The sequence below is a fragment of the Lissotriton helveticus genome, chromosome 1_1 (genome assembly GCF_964261635.1).
Source record: "Lissotriton helveticus chromosome 1_1, aLisHel1.1, whole genome shotgun sequence".
Classification (NCBI taxonomy): domain Eukaryota; kingdom Metazoa; phylum Chordata; class Amphibia; order Caudata; family Salamandridae; genus Lissotriton; species Lissotriton helveticus.
Genome location: NC_136057.1, coordinates 585,963,354 through 585,983,327, shown reverse-complemented (window position 1 = coordinate 585,983,327; position 19,974 = coordinate 585,963,354).

Here is a 19,974-nt window from a genome sequence, read left to right as displayed (position 1 = left end):
TACAAAAACCAAGTTGGATTGGATTAGGATTCAACTCACCACATAATCCCTTTAAAAAACACTCCTACTGCACAGAGGCAGTATCAAATAAAGCAAGTAGCTAAAAAACAGGTCAGGGAGATCTTAGAACAACTTGAATACCAAGGGGTGATAGAAAATTGCACCTCATCAATGTACAATCCTTAGTTTCCAGTCATGAAACCTGACAATTCATATTGTCTAGTTTTAGATCACAGACATTTAAACACTTGCAGTAAGATATTTGCAGTCCAAAATTCACACAGTGCCATATTAATGAATAACGTTGTACGGAAAAAATACAAAACAACACTTAATATCTCAAATGGATTTTTCTGCCAAAATAAAGTGCCTGAAAACAGACATCTAACAGCATTCTCAGCACTAAGGTCCCAGCAGCAATTTTGACGACTACCCCAAGGGTATAAGAACAGCCCGGGGTTGTTTTCAGCCGGAGTAACTGAGTTGCTTCAAAATGTGGATGAAGAGGTATTGTCCTATGTGGATGACGATGACCTATAGGAACACTTGAACAGGGTGAATACCATAATTTTGGGATTCGCATCTGAGGGCTACAAGTTCAACTTTAAAAAAATCAGAAATTGCCCACCTTTGTGTCCTATTTTTAGGATATGAGCTTTCAAGTGAAGGGAAAAGTGTGGTAGAATTTTTTTGTGAAAAATGCACACTGCTTCAACCTCCAAAAGCATTAAAAAAATTTACAATCAATGCTCGGATTCTTACATTTTGGTAGAATATCCATTTTGGATTACGCAGAAAGAGTAAAACCTTTCTACAACCTAATAAACCCTAAGTTTTCAGTAAGACAATGGACACAGGAACACACAGATACACTTCGTTCCTTACAAGCTGACATGATGGCTTCCAAACACTTAAAGACATGCATAAACATACACAATATGGTGATCTGTATAATCGCAGGTCAATCTGGATACACTTATTTGAAATGCAATGAAGGTGAAACAATACCAATTGCATACCAATCACATTTGTACACAAATGCTGAGATGCGCTTCGCACCTACAGAAAAGATTCTGACAGGAGCACAGATTGGTGTAGTAAGAGAAGGAGCACAGATTGGTGTAGTAAGAGGAGGAGCACTGGCACAGGTGAACGAATAATAGTAGTGAGTCCGGTTCCAGCCTTAGAGACTGCAACAAAGGCAAGCGTTCCTAACGCTAAAGCCTTACATCCGAGGTGGCTACAATGGGCTAGTTCTCTCACTTCAACAGATGTAGAATATAGGTACAACCCAAATTTAAAGACACAAGCATTCCTGCAATACGAACAAGAATATCCTCTACCAAATGAAATAATACCTCTGGATAAGTATGAATATATAATTTACACTGACGATCTGCTCAACCGGCAATAGGAAGTAAGCAACGATATAGCACGGCATGTGCAATCTTTAAAGGTCACATGTAAGATGGAAAGTTTCATCCAAGTTGCATGAAAACGCAATCTCTAGGCGACTGCAAGGCACAGTTGGCAGAGTTAAACAGACCCCCTAGGATTTTGCGGCATAGATTTGCAAATTTAGCGACACAAAAACAGAAATTTAGCGGCAATATTGCGCAACTTTAGTGTACTTGTAATCATTTCTTTTCAGTCTTAGATCAATGTAAACTGATTTAGGAGAGTATTCCACTGTGAAATATGCATGTTTAAAGTGTCTGCGCAGTGAGACTGCCCCCATCTGTGCTGTTCCCGATGCAGCAAAACACCTGGGGTGCTGCAAAAGCTAAAAGGGACATACACCTCAGAGTGCTATTAGTGCATCATATGAACACAGTATAGTTAAGGTGCAACCCAGCGACTAAATGGTGATGCAGCACATGCCCCTGTTTACCTAAGTCAAGGCACGATCACCCCCCCCCTTGAGACCCAGTTATACGCCTTTGTGTCGAGTTTATGCAAAAAGAACAATTGATGGACAGAATGCAGAACAATGTCATACATTCACCACAGTACAGAGATCTGAGTTTTAAAGAGCCAGCCCCCACCACCACCTCCTGTATTGATGGTGGGGCTGTGCATGTCTAACCCAACCCTGCGCCTCTCACATCTTGGCCAGGAGGAAGCAAATATTGGACGGCGCCACGTAGTGACATGTGCGCACAGCCAATAAAAGGGCATTGTTTGTTTTGTAGACACTTTTTCGTAAATATTGTGGACAAATTCTAAATATCGTGGCTATCATGCTTGTCAGCTGATTTCGTGATTTTTTCGTGAATAGCCAAATCACGAAATGCTCGAGGGTCATAACTGACACCTCAAAGGCAGCCTGGGTGCAGGTTCGTCCTGTCCTCTAGGGCAATCAGGCATTGCCAGGATGATCTGACAGATCAGTGTGTGGTCCTTTTTTAGGTGTGGGCCGATTTCATGACCAAGTGGGAGCCAGTTTTCACTGTTGATTTCTCCGATGTTACCACTTTTTTAGCTATATGCATCGCTAATGGGGGCCACTTTGATTTTGGTGTTCGGGCCTACTTATGTCCCAGTTCGACCCTGCCTGGATGATGGTTTAAGTTGTCTCCTGTGCCCAAATCTTTAATATCCCAGGATTCTGAAAGAAGGGGCTGAGATTATTTATGCGTCTTAATGTGAAATATTTCTTGGACAAGTTGCCATTATTGCCCATGCTGTGGGCTGTATCACATCTTGAGTTGGGGGGAAAAAGTAATTAATACCCTTTTCAGAGATATTTCTTAGATGATGGAGTGAGAAATCTCCCTTACAACAACATGGCAGCTTTGCAATATTGAGTTGTATGACTAGGAGTCTATGAGAAGGAGCTGCTTTGACTTGTGTGGGCAGTATTCTTGCTTTTTAAGACACCAAATGAAAGTGTTCTGGTATGTAATGCTTGTGGCATTGCCCGGACTGTAGTGACATCCATGGAAATCTAGGACAGGTGATGCTAAAGGTAACTCGAATATCAGAAACCATGATACATCAGTGGAAACGAAGTGCTGCCCTCCCTTATGCGTAGGCAAATCTGTATTGTCCCTGGAAGTCTTGGCAAAGTGCTCAAACTGACTACTGTGTCCTTATCTGAAGTATCCAGGAACGTGGACGGCGGAGAATATTTCTACACCGTGATCCGTAGGTGGAAGAGAATACTTCTGTAGTATCATTAGGCAAAGCCAGCATGGGCAGACACGTGACCCCTGAATGCTGATCTTTGACAGAGAGTAGATAGGAAATTAAATTGTACCACCGTGTGCAGCGTGTCATGATACACCAACGGACGTCTGAATATCAGTTGGAGCCCGTAGGAGGGAGAGACTCGTGTTCTGCACACAGTGTCTCTAAAGCTGCAGATGGCCTATAAGGGCAGAAGGAGCACGATTTAAGGGGTGGGGTGGAGGGAGGATGGGTGGTCTGGCAAACGGGCTGAAACTAATGATGATGGAAAGACGCTAATTAAATGCAAGTGGAGGTGTGAAAGGGTGTCAATAGAAGGGAAAGGGGATGAGGGGGGGGCTGTGCGGACTCGGGCCTAGTAGCTCTAACTGCACAAAATTGAACAGGAGGGTGTGGTGTAAAGAGAAAAATAGCGACCGGGGAAGTGCAAAATGTTGCCATGCTGGGTTGAAAAATTTCACGTGCAGTTTTGTAAAAATCGCTGCATTTTGACAAAACTGCCGATTTTGCAAATCGCGAAATCGCGAAATCGCGAAATCCCGGAGGGTCAGGTTAAAAGCCTTGATACTGGCACTGGTAAATACGGATAGAGAATTCTCCATACTAATTGTGTGCAATTTCTTTTACTGTGTACAGTCATATAATGAATATTTGCAACACTGGATTCAAAACAGGTTCAAAGATGCTGAAGGTGGCACCATTAAGCATAAAATGCTATGGGAACAGGGAGTGGAGTTGAAAATCAAACTACCAAGGGCTCAAATGATACATACACTGAGTCATCAGCATGATGGCGTTCACTTTGAAGGGAATTCATTGGCTGATGAAGCCGCAAAGGGGGCTGTACGCAGAGCTTCGTATCTACAATCACTCGTTCTAAAACAAAAATAGACTGTGAGATTATGGTAGTTGTTATTGGCTTCACACAAAAACAGCGGTGCAGTACCAAAAAGATTGCAACTCAAGTACTCCTACAAGTTAGATGTCAATAGCATTCCATTTGCTCAGATTCCTGGAGTGGGGATAGAGTAATTCCAAACATGGATTGTAGGTTAGGTTTAATTATAGCGGCACACAAGGGGATAGGTTTTGCACGTGCAGGAGTTACGGCGACAGTTTCTTTATTGAAACAATGCTATTGGTGGCTCGGAATAACAAAGCAGACTAAGGACTATGTCTTGAAATGCGACATCTGCCAGCAGATGAAAGGTTGCACCGTAACACGTCCAGCACAGACACCATAGTTAATATCTGACAAACCACCAGCGTGTGTCTACTTGGACCACTGTGGCCCCTTGTAAAGAGATGAGGCTTACAGTTAAATCATGGTTGAAGTGGATTCCTGCTCAACATTCCTATGGGTGTGGCCCCATTTCTCGGCTGACGCTCTTACTGTTATAAAAGATTTGCGAATCTTCATAGGGACATACGCAATTCGTACATTACATTCTGACCAGGGTCCTGCGTTTAGTTCTCGGGCCTACAAGGAGACCATGCGAGGATTAGGTGTAGCATTGCGGTACTCCTCTCCGTACCATGATGAGGGAAATTCGGTCACGAAGAGGACAAACTGAGACTTAAAGCAGTCTTTAACTGCTAGAGTATTAGGCATGTGTGAGAGTTGGGTTAAACATATGTATGGAGTGCAGCGAGCTCTGAACAATATGCCAAGAAATTCTCTAGGGGGGTCACTCCATATGAGGTCCTATTTGGGACAAGAATGTGGGTACGTGATCTTGATTGTGAAGGCGCAGTGGCGGATGAAAAACTTGTTGACATCCATGATCGTTTGGCTGTTTTACAGGATCTAAATGAATCCAAGACACAACGAAGTAATGTCCATCTGAAGCAGACCGCCACTGGGGAATAATCAGTCATGGCAAGATCTGTCTGGATCCCAAAAGTCAGGGATCTGGACAGAGAGAAAATAGCAGACAAGAAAGAATTTGGGCCATCCTACAGAAAACAGGTACAGGTCCTAGCAGTTGAAGGAACACAAACTGTACTTCTACCGCCTCTTGCTGGAAAAAAGGAGAAAAGATTTGTCCAAATCGACCAAATCAAACCACACTATGTGGCCAATATTGAGTAGTAGACCACGTGGACTCCATAGTGGCAGACGCCCTCATCTTACTACAATTCAAGAGGTTCAAACCGAAAGACTCATCACATTCGAAGCGTTCCCTGCACGGAATGAAGGACTATGCAGTAATGCTATGGAACTAGTTTCCCTTGACCCTGAAGTTCAAATGCAGAATCAAAATGAAAGACAAATCTCTCAACAAGAGCAAGCTACAATTTCTACAAATCCGGATACAATATCAACAATTGATCGAACTGCTTCTGGCTACTTCATAAACTTTGATACGTTTTTTTTGGATCTAAGTGAACCTGAAACGATGCCAGCAGAAAAATCACAAGTTAAAGATTTTCTGAACTTTCTTAAAAAAACTTACCTGGTATCATCTTGGGTAGAACTATGGGTAATAAACGGGATACTTTTCTTTCTTTTCTGGGTAGGCTTAGTAATAGTTTTTAGCATGCTTGTTAATGGCAAATACCTTTGACAAAGCTCTGCAGCCCAAAAGATTAATTGAATTTTAAAACCACATCAATCATCTCATCGAGAACAAAGAGACTTGTCATCAGTGAACTTTACAGCAGTTCCTATACCAGGTGGTATAGTTTGGGACAAGGTTGATTTCGATATATTTGGCCCAACAGAAACTTTAAAAATTCTACACTTATTTAAAATATTGTTGAGTGATATCATTACCTCAAGTACATTTACCGATATTTGGGACTTTGAAACTATAAGTAACATGTTGTCTGATTTAGAGAAATCTGCTGCATTTTCTAATAGTGAAACATTGGAAAGCACAGCAGATTACAAAACTATGTATTGTTTTCAACATTATGGTCATCATCTTTTCCATAAATCTGATAATCCAAGAAATTGGTGTTCACATACCATCAGTGGGAAGATTGTCCAACACAGCCAAAAGGCAGCTCAAAAACCTTTACACAACAGTTTCCATATTATTCAGGGTTTAATATGTCTTACCCAGCATCATATTTTTATAAGTTTCCCTAACAACAGCACAGAAACACATGTTAACAAACACTAAACAGATTTACTCTGCATCCTTTATTGCCCAGTTGTCTGAACAAGGCTACGACTTATGGAACGATACCATAGACACTAGAGAATGGCAAGTTCAGGGAACTGAAGCTTTGTTTAGAGCATGCCTTATCCTTCAACAGATCATGTTTTTGAATGAGACAGTGCAAGAGACATTTTGCCTTGGACTAGCCAAGAACAAAGACTTGAACACACCTCGGCTGCCAACACCATCACTTACCGAGGGTAACAACACATCACAAAAAGAGGTTACATTAGGTGACATCATACAATACAATAGATCAGACCCTGATTGGAAGAAATGGTTGATTTGCCCCACAGACAGCAATAGATGTCAGGCAAGATTCATGGGTAAAACCGAGGGGTTCGCTGTCCATATGCCAGATCGACGCTATGTACAGAGAGAACATCCAGGGGTAGTGACATCCTACAGTGTTTGGAAGTTGTGTCTTGATTGGCTAAAAACATCAACACTCAAACAGGTGAAACAACACTTATCCTTACTGTCAAAGGATGTGGATCTGAGGGATTTTTTACTAGGTCCCAGGATGCCACGTCAGAAATGTTTCATATATGCTGGCATTTATGCTGCCTACAAATGAAATATGGAAAATATCCCAACAAGAGGCCTCAGAGAGATTACGGGAGATAGACCGTATATATCTAGAAATACTTCTAGCAGTGGTAGGCAATGGGTTAACAACATTGACCTCCAGGATATATTCCTTAAGCAACATTGTATTTTCTGCGATAGACATACTAGAACAAGATTTGGCCATATTACAACATGGGCAATCTTAATTATGTTCTATTATGTTGTTACGCTGGATGCTGCAATCTTTGCATGCAGGCTACGTGCCTTGGCATTTTATCAACAGTACGTCTCTGTTTTCTGAATACAATCTAACAGATAGAAATGGCACAAAGGTGAGCAAAATATACAATGTTGTGTATCGAAAAACTGGATAGATTACCATTTACAGTGGCTGAATCACCGTCCACGGAATGGCTAATCCATGGCCACAGAACGCTATGGTCACTACTTTTCAGTTCCAGTATTGCCTAAAACAAAAGCAAGCAGGCAGATATGAAAAAATGGGTAAGGAATATGTTATATTATGTTGCTGCCATTTGTATAGCGCAACAGCTGCCCCAGCACAGGGGCGTCCCGGCGCTGTGAGCAGAACCACAAGCATAGAGAGAAGGCAGAAACTACACTGTGGGAAAAAGATATGTTTTTATGGCCAGATAGTTAGTATGGCTTTGAATGTGGCCGGGCAGTGAATTCCAAAGATGAGCTGCCTTGCTACGGAAGGAACGACCTCCTGCCCTCACTCTTCGGAACCTTGGGACCCTCACCAAGTGCTGGCTCAGTGAGCGAAGCTGGCGGGTGGAGACGTAGGTGATGACTAAGTTAGCCAGAATCCCTGGGGTGTTGAGCTTCAGGGCTTTAAAGTGATGCAAAGTGTCTTAAATTCAATTCTCCTAGCCACCAGTAGCCAGTGTAGCCGATGGATGGTGGCTGACACCGAGCAAGACCTGCACAAGCCGATCAACAATCTGGCTGCTGCGTTCTGTACCCGCTGGAGCTGAGCAATCTTGACCTTATTAGCCCCTAGATACAGAGAGCAGGCATAATTAAGTCCGGACATGATGGCTGCCTGAACAATAGTCTGGCGCGTGGGGGGATCAAAGAACCCCAATAGGGGTCTAAGTCCCCGTAGAAGGCCAAAGCAGGTCCCTGCTACCTTTTTTGTTTCTACTTGATAGCTGAACAAAGAGTCCAGCCACACCCCCAAGTTTTTAACGGCTAGCTTAGGAGAAGTTGCACTACCCAGGCTTTTTGGCCACCAAAGGTCACTCCATAGACCATGGTCCTTTCCCACCAACAACACTTCAGGTTTAATGGCATTCAGCTGGAGGCAGTTGGTGGTCATCCATTCAGCGATCACCGCCAAATCACCCTGAAATTTCAGGGCGCCGCTTTTGGTGTTACTAGAGTGCCACCACCAGCTGGGTGTCGTCAGCATAGGAAGCCATGGTCAGTCCCGTTTCTTGCCACCGTAGCCAGCGGTTAGACATAGAGATTGAATAAGAGTGGACTGAGGGAGGAACCTTGTAGCACGCCTTTTTTAATGGGGTGGATGCCCGAGACAAATGGAGAAACACTAACCATAAACGACCTCTCGCTGAGGATTGAAGTGAACCACTTCAATGCTGAGCTGACAATCCCGGCCTGCGCCAGACGTTGAAGCAAAACTTCATGGGACACTGTGTCAAACGCAGCGCTGAGATCCAGAAGGATCAACGCTGACGTTTGCCCAGCGTCCAGAGCAGACCAGAGGTGTACTGTCACAGCCAGGAGAGCTGACTCTGTGCTGTGACTTGGTCGAAAACCATTCTGGGAGGGGTCCAACAGGTCATTCTTGGCCAGAAAATCAGAAAGAAGAGACTTATCGTGCGCCTCCGTCATCTTAGCTACCCATGGGAGTAGGGAGATGGGCCGATAATTTTCCGCTTGCTTGGGTCCAGCGAGGGCTGTTTAAGTAAGGGTAGCACCTTGGCATGTTTCCACACCTTGGGCAAGGTGGCGGTAGAAAGCGACCTATTAATTATCTGCATCAAGGAGGGCAAGTTCATGGGCAGCACCTTTCTAAATTGCTCTGGTTTCAGAGGATCCGCAGGTGAGCCAGATTTATTTTTCCTGCAGAGAACTTGCAGTTGATCTGTGGAGATGGGTGCCAGCAACTTCAAGGTATTAACAAGTCGATCGCCCCCTGCCCCGAGTAGGTTGGTAGCTGTGGCAGAGAAGGACCTTTAAGGATGTCATCTACCTTCTTAACAAAGAAGGAGGCAAGGTCCTCACATTGCTCATTGGACTGTACTTTCTGCCCTACATTAATCTGCTGTTGTTTAAGGCTGGAAAGTATCGAAAATATGCTTTTTGCCGGGTTATTGCTATTGCCGATTAGGTTGGCATAGAACGATGCACGTGATGATTGGATGGCCTTGTGGTAGCCTTTTACTGCCGTACGATAGAAGTCTTTCGCATTGGTGTTAAAATCTCTTCTCAAAATGCGTTCCAGCCTTTTACGCTCTCTGCGCAGTTCAGCCAACTCGCTATTATACCAAGGATTAGATCGAGTCTTACAGTTCAGGGACAGTTGGGGGCTGACTTATCCAATCTATTAGGTCCCTATAAGCCTAAAGAAAGTCATTAGAGAGGCTCGGACGTGTAGTTGACAATTGGGCCTGGAAATCGTCCCAGTCAAGCTTATGCCAAGGGCGTTTGAGTGAGGATGTCTGGTCCAGGCTCTGTGAACATGTTATCTCCTGTAGGGACATGGGGACCAAAAAGTGATCAGACCATCCCATGGGCATAGTGGTCAGGGAAATGAGTGAGGGTATATTGGTGAAGACTGGATCCAGCAGATGACCAGCTACTTGGTGGGGCCAGACACCAGTTGTATTAGTTGGCAAGCTGCCACATCTGCAATGAAATTAGCCACCTCGGGGTCGTCACTTTTCACTAAGTGGATATTCAAGTCCCCCGTGATTGTAAAGTTGGCAGTATTCCCAGCAAGCGTGCTGACCGCCTCCACAAGTGCAGCCCTAAATACAGCAGATGGACCAGGGGGCCTATAGATCAAAAGCCTGGACATTGTGTAGTTAGGACTGGATGTATCCTTAAAAAGGGCACATTCACAGCCAGGTATAGATTGGCTAGTAAAAGTAAAGGGGTATACCGATTTATAGATCACGCAATACCTCCTCCCCTGGTCGCCCTATTGAGGGTGAGAATGCTACAACCTAATGGGAGACCAGGTTCAGTCATGTCTTCCGAGAGCCATGTCTCGGTAAGAAAGAGGGCGTCCGGCGAGGAGTCCTCCAATAAATCATAAATGTCAGCATAGTGTTTGGCTAACGATCGACTACTGAGGTTAAAAATCTTTATGGACTTCTTGGACAGTAGATGGTTACCGCTTGTAGTTAGCGTGGAAGTAGTACTGAATCCACAACTCAAGCAGCAAAAAGGCCCCTTCAACCTAACCTCACAGCACTGTCTACAGTAACTCGCCCCCCTCCCATATGCTAGCAACTCTCTTAGTGTAGGGCAGCCCCTCTTTATTGAAAATGGCAGCATGTCCGGCATCTGGCGACGAACTGGTGCGGATGGGCGCAGACGGGTTTGCCTTTGGCGCGCCACCAGCACGCCCGCTGCGCGTATTGCTATGCATCTATTTTTAAAGATGCTGGCTAATCAGCTGGTAGCAGCTGATTGGAGTGTGCATCAGAAGAATCGGCGGTGGACCGGGGACTCCGTGCAGGTAGGCAGAAAGTGCGTTAAAAGCAAGTAGCAACGATTTTATTTTAAAAAGGCTCATAAACAAGAAACAATGTGCCAAATTAAATAGGAAAACAAAGCCCTAAGTGACACAGACTGGAGCGATCAGGAGCCCTTATCCAGGCGCTCTTGAAATTCACAACGAAGTAGTGTCAGCCTCTCTCATGCACGTCCGCTGCGCGTAGCGCTATGCATCTATTTTTAAAGATGCTGGATAATCAGCTGGTAGCAGCTGATTGGAGCGTGCACCGGAAGTGACAGCCCCTTCCTCTAGCACATGACCGTCCCTCCACACAAACCGAAGAATCGGCAGTGGACAGGGGACTCCGTGCAGGTAGGCAGATAGTGCGTTAAAAGCAAGTAGCAGCGATTTTATTTTAAAAAGGCTCACAAACAAGAAACAATGCGCCAAATTAAATAAGAAATAAAAGCCCTAAGTGACACAGACTGGAGCAATCAGGAGCCCTTCCTCAGGTGCTCTTGAAATTCACAACGAAGTAGTGTGAGCCTCTCTCATGCGCGTTCGCATTAAGGAAACATGGGAATTACTATACAGCTTTCGATGCCGGAGTGGGGATCGAGAAGTGTTTCTAAGCGGGACAAACTGTGAGAACGCTTTAAGTGGATCAATTATATGTCACCATATAATGCTACACAGGCTTGTAATGGTTCTGTAGCGAACTTGTCCTGTCATCTGAGGGGTGCCCCAGCTGCAGTGATTACTCCAGCATTTGGGCTACTTTCAAATGGGAGTTACTTGATGCTGAACAGTTACGGCTGCTGCGGAATGCTCCCAGGCATTGCATACCTAGTAACTGTGAGCTCCAGTATCATGTAGTTCCTTCAGGACCCATGCAGGACCTGCGCGTTTGGATAACACAAACTATGGGATTGATGGCAGACTGGTTCTGTACACCCCCACCGAGAAATGTTAGTCTATTTGCATTTAGCTAGCTCACAATGCCACTAGTGTCTCCTCTTATCAGGGAGAGATTAGTTTCTGTAAATCTTAGAACATGACAACTCCCTCAAGATCGTGGAAACAATGTACTACTTTTCGCTCAGTCACTCGTGCTCATTTTTGTTTATCTCAGCGATACACAGAATAAACAGTCTGTGACTTTCAATAAGGGTTTATGAACAGTTGTTATTCTTGTGTAAAACATATGAGCTGCAACAACCCTTAGGCAGTAGCAGAGATATATGATTAGCAGTACAATGAATATAAAAGGATAGTACCGTTCTACCATCTTGCAATAAGCATGAATAAATACATGAATACGAAATGCATGATAAAAGTGTGTGTACTCGTACGATGCCTATCTAGAGATACCTAAGTGTACGTAGCATATGAATAGGTGTGAACCCAAGAATCTCTCTAAGATTTAGTCGAACCCCATTACCTGAAATGTGAGAATGTAGGAGCCCCTCTTGGTCTCGAGCTGGACACCCCGCAAGGGATGTTCAGACCACTGTCAGCTGGAGCATCTGCATGCAGGAGACTCAGAGTCTCTGGTCAATGGGTTGGCCTGGAAGTCTCAGTTCCCTCTAAGTAACACTAGCAAGAGGTGCTATATTTATACAGAAAGCATCTAGGGCTCCTTTGTATCTTGTTGCATGTATTAGCCATTGTTGGATTTGAGGATGACGTATGCGAAGAACCGTGTATGTAGATATGGGGAGGAAGGTGGTGCAGCCCCAGCCTGGTTTCTAGGAACCCCTATGAATATTCATTCATACTGTGTGAGCCTATTGATGGAGTTATAGGACTCTATTGTTTAGGAGAAACCCTCCTTCTGCACCTAGGACTAGAATTAGGTGAAAGGTTCAATCCTAAAATGGCTTGTTTACAGTGTAGTGTAGGGGAAGTAATGTAGGCGAAGGGGTATGATGTTACCCAGGCCTATATTAGGGTACCTATATGAAACATAACACCAGGGTTACTTGTTATATGCAAGTATTGTTTCCACCGGCACATACAGTCAGGGAGGCGCCAATATGGCCTTCCATGAATGTTTCCCTAATACGGTTTGATACTCTAAGCAAATTGAAAGACATGCTTTTACAGACGTCTGTGCCCTTAACCTCCGCTCAAGAAACTTTGGATTTCCAGATCGCAAGGTCTTTGGCAGAGATACAGGCGCTTATCCATACAAACTGCCCTTTCCATTTCGTAGAAATGGTAAATCGTATCTTTAACATTTCTGATACGACAGGCATAGTCCCCCTTTTTAAGACCATAGGTTCTGGACCTCTAGGCACCTTTCAGACAATACTTGGAGTTATACCAAACTTCATACACTACGTATTCAGAAGCATCTTTGGAAGACTTCCGCTAATCCTGTTTCTAATAGCAGGTATCCTGAAAATCTTCTATCTGCTACGCAATGGACGTCCCAGTCACCAAGGAGATGGAAAAATCACTCATGGAGTGTGAATACCGTGACCTCATGGTACAACATCAAGGCATGCCTCGCCTAAGAGGACTAAGTGCATCTTAATTCTTGTCATTTTGACCAGTCTAGATGGACTGCATCTTTTTTTTTTTTACAACCAATTTTATTGAGTTTTGGATGTAACAACCAACAGCACCATTCAGAGCCACATTGTACATTTTCAGAATAGGGAGAAAACACATCACAGTGACAGCAAGATTGCATAAAGAAATCAATAATAGCTTATCCACATAATCCGAACAGCAGACCACGCCATCTCAATCATCAAGTACCCCGACCCATCTACCCCACATGTGGCAAAATTTCTCAGGCCACCTCCTGGCTACATATAAAGGCCGCTCCTGCGCAGCACACCAATCCACACCGCCCCCCCCGACGCCAGCGTCCTAGAGTGGGAGAAGCTGTGACCAGGCAATGCGCGGCAATGTCCCTCTTGGCGACCACCAATGCCGTATTGAGGAAGAGCGTCTCAGCCCTGGAACCGTCCGATCCATCGGAGACGCCCAGCAGAACATGGATGGGGTCAAGAGGCACCTCCCAGCCCAGGACCCCCGTCAGCTATTGCGTTAAGGATTCCCAATATCTCTGATTCACAGCACACGACCAAACCATATGGTAAAAATCTGCATGGGGTTGTGAGCAGTGGGGGCAGTGGGAGTCAGGCCAAAGTCCATCGCGGTGGATACGCAGTGGTGTAAGGTATGCAGCATGCAGGAAATAGACTTGTACCAGGCGAAGTCTCGCCGATACCGCAATCATCCTTGGGGCCATCGGGGCATCCTGCCAGTCTTCATCCTCCAGAGCCACAATCCAACCCTCCCACTTCTCGTGGAGTAGGGAAAGGGAATTAGGGGTATTGTTAGTGAGGGAACGATAAATCCGAGAGACTCCACCCCTCCCCAAATCCCCAGTCAGAACTTGCGCCTCGGGGGAGCTATAGTCGGGCAAGGACGTGCCATCCGTAATGTGGGAGTGAAGGGCGTGACGTAGTTGCAAATATCGAAAGAATTGAGAGGGATGGAGTGAGTTTCTGGTCTGTAAGTCCTGAAAGGATCGGATGTGAGTACCACGCCAGACTTCGCCCAACAAGGTTACCCCAATGAGATCCCACTGCCGGCACCCTGACAGGGCAGCGGCTTCACAAAGCCTAGTGCCACACCACAAGGGAGTGTAGCTAGTCAGCCTGCCCGCCCATTGAGTATGACGAAGTAATGCACGCCAGGCCAGGAATACGCCGCGTGTGACCTAGGGAAGAGTTTGGTGAATTGTGGTCCCATAAAGCATCCCTTGGCTAGAGGAAAAGTCCAAGATGTGAAGTTCCAAGCGATACGCCGGGTCGGACCAGCCGCCATTGAACCAGTCATGAATCGCGAGGAGACGAGTCGCTAGGTAGTAGAGGTAAAGGTTCGTCATTCCGAGACCTCTATCAAAAGGTGGGATTTGGCATTGGGCCAGGGCCAGCCTGGACCTCCGACCCCCCCAAAGGAATTTAATGGCCATACCGTCCATGTCCCGGAACCAAGATCTGGCAAAGGAGAGGTGAGTGTTCTGGAGCATGTACAAAAAACGGGGCAAGATCATCATTTTGTACAGAGCAATACTGCCTAGAGGGTTGAGAGGTAACGTGCGCCATTTAAGGAGGTCAGCGCGGACCCGTCTAACCAGCGGGGTAACATTGAGTTCCCATGCAAGGTCAGGGAAGAGGGAAACCCAGATCCCCAGATACTTGAAAAACAGCCGCCGAAGCAGAATCGACGACTGCCAGTCAAAACGTGCGCGATAAGTGTAAGGGAACAAGGACGGATTTGGCCGGGTTAAGCCGCAAGCCGGAGGCCCGTTCAAAAGTAGCCAGTGCTCGAAGGCAGCGAGGTCCCGATCGGACTGGGTCCACCAATGGATTGCATCTTGCCGGTCCTCCGATGCCTGTTTTGAATGCCTGTTAGATCTTTGTTTGACACTCCCATCATGTGCGCAACCGGACGTGAATGCTCTACTGGTCCCGATAACGGCCCATGTGTTACAGTGTCCTCAGCGTTTTCCAATGTTGATGGCAGCATTCCTTGAGCCAACACAGGTAGTAAGTGGGCAGAACATGCCCTGAACTTAGGCATGAAGTAACTAGGTAACAAATGCCCAGGTATCAGCCATAATTTTAGCTAATATTAAATGAGAAGCAGCATCGGTGGCTATCCGCCAACGCCTAAGGGAGTTCAGTCCTTTAGAGAAGGAACATGAACTACCAAAAATAATTAAAACTGCATATGCAGAATTAGGCAGAGACAGTTTGGGTGGGAAAGCTTTAAAACCACAACGGATGGGCAGTTCTGAAAAGGACACTTCCTTTGGAATGGGCTCTGATGATGCTCATCAGTGCGCAGAAGTTACAATAGTTCGCCAGAACCTGATGGAATTTCTGGTGATAGCGGACTTGAATGATTATATCACAGTAGAAACACCCAATACTAGGGTAAGTGTCCCACCTAAAGTATATAAAATACTGCTCCAAATGTAGGGGGACAAATGTAGAACAGTGAGAGATCCCTTTTGGAAGAACCTTATGTTTGGCTATGATATTTTTTTAGCTGAACGAGATTGGCCTCCAGCATTTGTCATAGATTGCCCTAAAGGAGAAACGGTAATTCTACTGGCATTCTCAGACCATATTCCCAGGCTGTTGCAACACACAAATGCGCAGGAGTAGGCAGTAGCCCAGGATTCAGCATTATACAAAAACCATGTTGGATAGGATGAGGATTCAACCCACCACATAATCCCTTTAAAAAAACACTCCTACTGCACAGAGGCAGTATCCAATAAAGCAAGAAGCTAAAAAACAGGTCAGGGATCAGGGATATCTTAGAATAACTTGAAAACCAAAGTGTGATCGAAAATTGCAACTCATCAATGAATAATCCTTTATTTCCAGTCATGAAACCTGACAATTCATATCGTCTAGTTTTAGATCACAGACATTTAAACACTTGCACTAAGATATTTGCAGTCTAAAATGCACACAGTGCCGCATTATTGAACAACATTGTACGGAAAAAAAAAAACACTTGATATCTCAAATGGATTTTTCTGCAAAAATAAAGCGCCTGAAAGCAGACATCTAACAGCATTCTCAGCACCTTTTTTGTTTTCAGCCAGAGTAACTGAGTTACTTCAAAATGTGGATGAAGAGGTATTGTCCTATGTGGATGACAATGACCTTAAGGAGCACTTGAACAGGGTGCTGAGATGCGCTTCGCATCTACAGAAAAGTTTCTGACAGCAGCACAGACTGTTGTAGTAAGAGAAAGAGCACTGGCACAGGGGAAACTAATAATATCAGTCACTCTGGTTCCAGCCTTAGTGGCTGCAACAAAGGCAAGCGTTCCTAACGCTAAAGCCTTACATCCGAGGTGGATACAATGGGCTAATTCTCTCACTTCAACAGATGTAGAATATAGGTACGACCCAAATTTAAAGACACAAGCATTCCTGCAATACGAACAAGAATATTCTCTACCAAATGAAATAATACCTCTGGATCAGTATGAATATATAATTTACACTGATGGATCTGCTCAACCGGCCAAAGGAAGTAAGCAACAATATAGCGCGGCATGTGCAATTGTTAAAGGTCGCATGCGAGATGGAAAGTTCCATCCAAGTTGCATGAAAACGCAATCTCTAGGAGACTGCAGGGCGCAGTTGGCAGAGTTAAAAGCCTTGATATTGGCACTGGTAAATATGGTTCGAGAATTCCCCACACTAATTGTGTGCAATTCCTTTTACTGTGTACAGTCATATAATGAATATTTGCAACACTGGATTCAAAACGGGTTCAAAGATGCTCAAGGTGGCAAAATTCAGCATAAAATGCTATGGGAACAGGTAGTGGAGTTGAAAATCGAACTACCAATGGCTCAAATGATACATACACTGAGTCATCAGCATGATGGCGTTCACGTTGAAGGGAATTCATTGGCTGATGAAGCCGCAAAGGGGGCTGTACGCACGGCTCCCGTAGCTGCAATCACTCGTTCTAAAACGAAAATAGACTATGAGAATATGGTAGTTGTTATTGCTTCACACAAAAACAGTGGTGCAGTACCAAAAAGATTTCAACTCAAATACTCCTACAAGTTAGATGTCAATAACATTCCATTTGCTCAGTTTCCTGGAGTGGGAGATAGAGTAATTCCAAACATGGATTGTAAGTAAGGTTTAATTCTAGCAGCACATGAGGGGATAGGTTCTGCACATGCAGGAGTAACGGTGACAGTTTCTTCATTGAAACAATGCTATTGGTGGCCTGGATTAATAAAGCAGACTAAGGACGGATGTATGCGATTACAACGCTTTCTTTACACCGCGATACCTTTACGACGTGGTCATCACAACGCAAGTCGGTACAACAACTTGCGCTAGAGACACTGGACTTAAGAATAGTATATTTTACTATTCCAACCCCAGCCTACGTAACAGTAGGGAAGGTGTTGAAATAGTAAATCATACTATTCCTTACTATAGCGCCATCCAGCGCAAGTCATTGTAACGACTTGCGTTGTGATGACCGCGTCGTAAAGGTATCGCGTTGTTAATTCCGCATTGTAATGGTTGTCTCTCCTAAGGACTATGTCTTGAAATGCGACATCTGCCAACAGACAAAAGGTTCCACCGTAACACGTCCAGTGCAAACACCATTGTTAATATCTGACATACCACTAGCGTGTGTTTACTTGGACCACTGTGGCCCCTTGAAAAGAGATGGGGCTTACAGGTATATCATGGTTGAGGTGGATTCCTGCTCAAGATTCCTATGGGTGTCACCTCAACGCTCAGCTGACACTCTTACTGTTATAAAAGATTTGTGAGTCTTCATAGGGACATACGCAATTGCCACATTACATTCTGACCAGGGCCCTGCGTTTTGCTCTCGGGCCTACAAGGAGGCCATGCGAGAATTGGGTGTAGCATTGCAGTACTCCTCTCCGTACCATCCCGAGAGATATTCGGTCGCGCAAAGGACAAACCTAGACTTAAAGCAGACTTAAAGCAGTCTTTAACAGCTAAAGTATTAGGCATGTCTGGGAGTTGGGTAAAACATCTGTATGGAGTGCAGCAAGCTGTGAACAATATGCCAAGAAGTTCTCTAGGGGGGGGGTCACTCCATATGAGGTCCAATTTGGGACAGGAATGTGGGTACCTGATCTTGATTGTGAAGACGCCGTTGCACATGAAAAACCTTTTGACATCCATGATCGTTTTGCTGTTTTACAGGATCTAAATGAATCCAGGACACAACAAAATAATTAATGTCCATCTGAAGCAGACCGCCACTGGGGAAGTCAAATCAGTCACGGCAAGACCTGTCTGGATCCCAAAAGTCGGGGATCTGGTCAGAGAGAAAATAGTGGACAAGAAGGAGTTTGGGCCATCCTACAAAAAACATGCTGTTGAAGGAACACGAACTGTACTTCTACTGCCTCTTGCTGGAAAAAAATAGAAAAGATTTGTCTCAATCGACCAAATCAAACCACACTATGTAGCCGATATTGAGTAGTAGGCCACGTGGACTCCAAAGTGGCAGACGCCCTCCTCTCGCTACAATTCAAGAGGTTCAAACCGGAAAGACTCATAATGTTCGAAGAGTCCCCTGCACAGAATGAAGGACTATGCATATATGCTATGAAACTAGTTTCCCTTGAAACTGAAGTTCAAATTCAGAATCAAAATGAAAGACAAATCTCTCAACAAGAGCAAGCTACAATTTCTACAAATCCGGATACAATACCAACAATTGATCAAACTGCTTCTGGCTACTTCATGAACTTTTGATCCAATTGAACATGAAATGATGCCAGCCCAAAAATCACGTGAGTAGCAAGTTAAAGACTTTCTGAACTTTCTTAAAAAAACGTACTTAGTATCACCTTTGGTAGAACTATGGGTAATAACCGGGATACTTTTCTGGGTAGGCTAAGTAATAGTTTTTAGTATGCTTGTTAATGGCAAATACCTTTGACAAAGCTCTGCAGCCCAAAAGGTGAGTTTAATTTTAAAACCACATCAATCATCTCATCGAGAACAAACAGACTTGTCATCAGTAAACATTACGGCAGTACCTATACCGGGTGGTATCGTTTGGGACAAGGTTTATTTCTATATATTTGGCCCTACAGAATTTTTAAAATTTCCACACTTATTTAAAATATTGTTGAGTGATATCATTAACTCATTTACGTCAAATTTGCTTTATTCGAGGTAAAAAACTCATAAAAGCATAAAACATTTAAAACCATTACATCCACAGTAACAAGTTTTTAAAACATATTTACAACCTCAAGAAAATTTTTTTAAATGATAAAGCATCATGACATCAGTAAGGTTAAGATTCATCAGTAAAACCTAAAATTCATACAGTTATTTAGCCAGTATAAACACTAAAAAAAAGATCAGGTTCTCATTAGCTGGGAGAGCAGACAATGGCCTATGTTCATTTCATCGAGCCTGCTATTGTACAAGAGATTTCCTTCTGATAGCCCATGCCCAACCCAGGAATTTAGCAATTGCCACAGCAATGATTGGCAATCACTCGGTGTCCTACCATTCAAAGCTCTAAGCCCCCTTTTGCTACATAGGGCGTTCATCTGTATTATTTCTGTTGACCATTTACTCACAGCTTTTAGATCCAACTTAGGAATCCCCCATTGGGTATCTGCATCTTCTCCTGATTGCCAATCTTCTACAGAGAGGGGCTCAAAGGTCATATTCATGTCCCCGGCAATTAATATGCTGTTCACGCTTGGCTGAGCACCGATCAGTTGGTCAAGTGCAGCCAAGACCTGGGATTT